Raw genomic sequence first — 6,295 nt, forward strand, 5'->3', positions numbered from 1 at the left:
TTTAAAAAGAAATACGATAAACATGTTGGGGTAAATCGAGAAGCTATCCATTCTTTGAATAAGACAACCATAAGTATTCGTTATGGGCGTTGTTTAATATTTTATCATGTGTATATATTGTTTATAATTTTTGTTAATTGCATTTTTAATTGTGTTGTTGTATTTTTTAAATATATGACATCCATATTTTTATGGGCATCTTTTTATCAGCCACCTCGTTGGGCATTTTGCCTGTTGTGGCGTTGTATTTGTATTTGTATGAAATGTGAACGTATTTCTTATTTTCATCGCCCAAGAAATTTCAGTAAAATAAATATTGTGTTAAAATACATATAGGGCTCTTTTTTATTAAAAAAAACATTTGCAACATATTTTTAAAAAGGTTCACATTCGTATTGTCTTCTGGCATTCCTTGCTCTTCGCTTGTAACTTATTATAGTAGTGCTGTCATCTGCCTCCATATTTTGAAGTGAAAATGGCAAGTTAATGAATTTCTTTGTCTTGAAGGTCTGCCTTCTTTCTGTGGAAAGAATTTTTCAAACGGAAGATCGGCTTGCATTGTTCCTCGAAGTTGAAAAACCGCAGACAACCAACTTTATCCGACCAGCACTGATCCGTCAACGGGGTACGAACTTTAGTCCTCACGATATGAACCGAGCACGATGCCAACACGGCCGCACAGCGCAGAAACCATAGACCGAAAAAGGGGACGGGATAAGTGCAGTAGCAGTGTCCTGGGATAATGTCGGAGAGCGAATAACGGATCATATTTCGCAATCGACGTTCAACCCTTTATAAATTGTTAAGTTCCGCGGAGGTTCCCGAGTCCCGAGGAACGCTGTGCTTATAATATAATGATGTTATCACCGAGTGTGACAGAGCCTGGGTGTCGTTCCTCTCACTATCCCAATCGGTGGTCAGGCTCAGCCTCGCTACAAATTTACGTTTGCATGGCACGAAACACACACACAACGCCGATGCGATTAAAAATGGCGTCTGTTTTTGTGAAAATCATGCTGAGAGACAATGCGCATGCACAAAAACCCACTTTATGAAAATAACTAGCAAAAATACGAGGTGCCACACACGGGTTTCCTAAAAAAAATAAACATATCTGAGCCACATTGTTTGGGAATCATAGTAATCAAAGCAAACATTCCAAGAGTTATTGTTGGGGACCACGGACCATCGTTGTCTCAGTTTTATGCCTATTTCGGGCATTTCCATGAGACTGACGAACTTTTAACTCTTTCACGTACAGCTTTTGGCAACAAATTTGGACGACGTGTATCGGCAATAAATCTCAAATACTGCTAACTTTGTACGCCTGTTAGAAATAGAGAGAGAGAAAAGTATGAATAAATAAGTATATCCAATCTAATTTGTTTAGAAAAACCGTCAAGCGGTAAGTTGATTTATGGCTTTGTACTTCCTTCTTGACGAAAAGACAGGGTTCATTCTTAAGTAGCGAGAAATGGGGAAAAAAGAAAATTGACATCCTCCAGGTTTGCTGATAGATTTCTTCCCCCCCCCCATTTCTCCCTACTGAAGAATGAACTCCTCTCTTTTTGTGATGAAGGTTCGTGATGATGAGAAAAGATGTAGACAAAACGTAGAGAGGTAGAATGAATTTCTTCGATCTACGTTCTTTCTGACCGTTAAGGGGGAAGGACATTGGCCTATTGTTCAAGTCTTGGATCCTGTTTGGAATATGTACAAAATTGGGCAAAAATCGGCCTAAAATTGTAGATTTGCATTTTACTTCCCTCTCGATGACAGTATTGTATATACAATGTGTGTGTGTGACTTATGTTTTTATGATGATTTGAGCATTTAATCTATGCTATCAAATATATGTTATTTTTATTTATTTTTGCATTGGTTTTTGCACTGGGTATTGTACTTCCGTATTTCTTCAGTGCTTTTTGCATTTTTTCATTTTCTTCAGTGTTTGTGTATATTTGCATTGTTTTTGTATTTATTCATTTTTTTTTTCATTTTTGCTCCATAATATTTTGTATAAATGAAATTTTATGTACGTAATACGATTGTGTTCAACAGAGATTCTCCGACACGGTCCCACCCCTTCACAGAGGCAATGGTTAAAATTTTCTAAATCCGATGTAAACTGGCTTGTGTTCGGTTTGAAAGAAAAAAGGAAGAACGATTTGTGTATAAAGATAACATACATACACACAGTGCCAGACAAGCATACAGCAAATCAATTTTATATATGTATAATATTTCCCAACGGTCCTGACTTAAGAAATAGCCTTCGTAAAAATAATATTCACAAGATTTCTCGAACAACATTCCACAATTTAAAAACTCTCATCGACTAAGGCCTCGACATTGGGAACCATTCAAAGACTTACATTGGGCCGCGAATGGCATCAAACTTTACTCGAATAATAAACCTTCTCCTAGTTATTGATTTAACCAAATTTATTAAATCACGCCTCATTTGTTTGATTCATATCTTATTAGAGGGGGAGGGAAGACGCTCGAGTATATTCCGCATTTTGAAGAAAAAATTAGCGGAACATGCATGCCCGTCTAATTTTTCACACAAACCCAGCTTTCTAAATTAACGTCTGAACAGTCGCGATGAATAGTTTGTGAACGATGAAACGTGAGGAAATCTACGCTATATAGGAGAGCGGGGGAAGGGGGGGGGGTATTTAACAAGTTTCCTGAAACCAACGAGTCTTTATTAGCGTTTCTCGATGAACATCTAGTGTTAATCCATCAACTCACAGTAGACTCGTTTTACCCATTTCTGTCCATTCATTGAGCGAACTCGAACTCGTATTCCATAGGCTTTTCAAGTTTTAGACGCAGACACTATTGAACTAAAATTTGTTTCAAAGGAAGAGGGAAACACGTTTATACTCCCAGTTATTATTAAGCAACAGCACCGAATTGAAATATTTTGAACCTATATGCATAATTCTATGAATCCCATTCCCTTGCAATGAGTTTGAACTAAGATTTTTTTTTTTCATTCAAGACCGAGACGTATTTCAGTAGTAATTGGGGGCCAACGGACATACGATGCTGGAAAAACCGTTTCACGTCCGATCACCGAAGTTAAGCAGCCTCGGGTGCGGTTAGTACTTGGGAAGGTGACCACCTGGCAACACCGCGTGCTGTTGGATTCATTTTTTTTAACGCCACAGTAGTGGTAGGCTGAAGTTGGTTCTCTGTAGTTCCCTACTTCGAGATGCGAGTGCAAGCCCAACTCCCCATTAAAAAGTTTCGCCGCAGAGAGCAACAGGCCCACAACGGTAAAATCTTCAAAAATTACACTTCATTCATAGTTCGAAAAATACGTGGCAGACGGCAGCACTATAACACGCATTACACAGAAACAAGCTTCACGTTAAGTTCACAACACGGACACACATAGTCCAACATGTATCAATTCGTTAGAAGTTCCGCAGAGGAATATGGACGAGGTACGAATGGGGTTTAATAGTAGTAGTAATTGGATTAGGATATGGACGTAGGATATTGGACATACGATATAGACAGAGTCACCACGCTCAACAATTTAGTTCGTAGTTACTGCGGCCGCAGTGCGATCGTGCGGGCATCGTGCTGGACTCTCACCGTGAGGATCCATGTTCGAACCCCATAGCAAGCAAAGCGGTAGTCGGCTGAAATTGATTTTATGGTTTTCTGACTTCGAGGCGCAAAAGTGAGCCAGTCTTCATTTGTAAAAGTCCTTCTGGAGAGAACTGCCAAGCCTTTAACGTCATACTTACATAACATGAAAAACCAAGGATTCATCACCTTCACTTCAAAATGTGGAAGGCACCAGCAAGGACACAAAACAAATAGCACAGAGTAGTCTGACTTGTAGTAGAGTAGTACAACTTCAGAGTAGTACAACTCTGCCAACATAAATGCGTTAGGGTGATCCATTGATACATATTCATACACAACACATTCTTGCATGTACCGATGCAGCCCTTGAACGACGGCCACAAAAGACTGATCACATAGATGGAGTTCACACGTTTGTGTATATATATATATATATTAGGTCCCCATAGAGTGCTCAGTCATCAGGAAGGATATTTACATACTGTAGTAGTGACGGCCATGTCCCAGGCTCTGTCCGATGGGTATAAGCGCATTACCCCTAGGGGTTGGACCCAACACCACCTGTAGAGGGTCTCCATGCGAACCTTGTGACGTCACTGAAGAAGGCCATTTCACCTAATATTTTTTTTTCCCATCAGATGGCTATTTGATGTGCTGAAAAAAAAGGTAAAAATATATCGCATGCGTCGGCCTGCTATATCTAATAGCAATAGGTGAAATGGCCTTCTTCAGTGATGTCACGAGCTTCGTGCGGGGCCTTCTTCTATAGGCGGTGTTGGTTGAGCCATACTGGAGAGAACTGAGTCCCCTGGTCCGACGCCCCTATGTTTACATACTGTTCGCCATTCAGAGTCGTCTGTAGCCGTGGTATCAGTGGTTCCATATCATGTCAACTACACACGTCCCAAAGCATGACAGAGCTTCTACTATCTTGAACAGTCCCCTGTTGGAGGGGCCCCCCTGGTTTTACAGCGTTTTCTCCATACACATCCATCGGCCCCCGATACAACTACAATGTGACTTGTCGGACCAGGCAACGTGTCGTCAACATCCAATGGTGATGCTGGCGAGCCCAGGCGAGAGACAAAGTTTTGTGTCTTGCAGTTATCACTCGAGTGGGCCTTTGGCTCCGAAAGCCGATATCATGGAGGGACCGTTGTGCAGTTCACATGCGTCACTTGTTGATGCCCCAACATCGGAATCTGTAGTGATTTGAGGCAGTGTTCCGCGTCTATCTCGTGAAGCAATTCTTGTCAGCCGTCTATGGGTCCCTTCAGGGCCTTTTCCCGAACGCATCTTTGTCAGAGTTTTGATATTTTTTTCCGCATTCTTTATATTCAATGTGCGCTCTCTCGCTCGTTGTGCCAAAATTTCATGTATACCTTGGGAACGCTGTTTGGGACTTCCATTTTTCGACTACTAAGTCACGTTCAAAGTTACTTAAATCGAGAGAAATTGCCATTTTTACCAGCAGAAACCGATCTAACAGCTTCCCTAGCTACCTGTTGTCTTATATAGGCACTGCTGACCGCATCGAGTTATGTTTACTGATTGGATTTCTCTTTTATTTGCAAACGCTCGTTTGCACCAATTTCTCTGGCAATTCAGTGCATAATAAATATCTCAGGAATGTATTCGGAAATGCTAATTAAGTTTTAGCGTTGTTCAAGTACATCCAGTGCCCAACTCAAAATCAATGGTGATAATAACCATTCGACAACAGCATATCCAGTGCAGAATATCAAAAGACCTAGAGAGGAATTAAGGATAAAAAGTGGGGAACAGCAAAGAGAAGAAAGATATGTAGCAAAATCACAAAAAAATGACAAGGTTTGGATAAATCCAAATTGGCAAAAAAGCAGAAAAAAGAATACACGATAAGAAGAGAATCAAGAAAATATAGTGAATCCAGAAAAAAAAGAACATCAGCAAAGAGGATTTCTGGGACAAAAGAAGAGAAAAAAAGAACCTTAATGGTTTTCAAAGAAATAATACAACACAGAGCAAGAATACAATAGATGAAGTCTGTCATGAAATTGAACCAGAAGAAAATTTTGGAACACAAGATATGAACATTATCATTGAATAAATTTCATGAGTAGTGTTAAAATATATCTGGAAATTTTTTGCTGCAGAATCAAAATTCAAAGAAGGAAATACTCAAGGAAGCATTTGCACAAATAACAGAGGTTCTCATTCAATGAATAACGAGATAAGACCGCTCGAAATAATTCATTGGAATACTGATGGGTTGATAAAGAAAATAACAGAACTTAAAGAACTGATAATTAGTTCGAAAACAGATATTTGCTTAATAGGTGAAACTCGCCTGAAGCCAGGATGGAATGCAAATATACCAAATTACGACTGTGTCAGAAAGAATAGAACAGATGGCAGGATAGGAGGAGTAGCAGTCTATATAAAAAATAACTTAAACTGTGCATTGTAGACATCCAAACTCAGATAGCATAGAAACGATAACAGTGGATATAGAATATAATAGTAAAACATTAATAAGAGTCTCGTCAATATACAAACCGCCAGTGAATGCAATTGATCTAAATCATCTGAAAAAAAAAAAATATTTGACTGTAACCACATATGTGTTATTATGGGAGATTTTAATCGTAAGGACCTTTCATTTGGATGTAAAAACTCAAACAAACAAGGTAGAATTCTAAAAAGA

This window comes from Pholcus phalangioides, unplaced genomic scaffold (genome assembly GCF_987345545.1).
Source record: "Pholcus phalangioides strain wild (caught in Gottingen) unplaced genomic scaffold, Ppha-v1.0 ptg000021l_1, whole genome shotgun sequence".
NCBI classification, from domain to species: Eukaryota; Metazoa; Arthropoda; class Arachnida; order Araneae; family Pholcidae; genus Pholcus; species Pholcus phalangioides.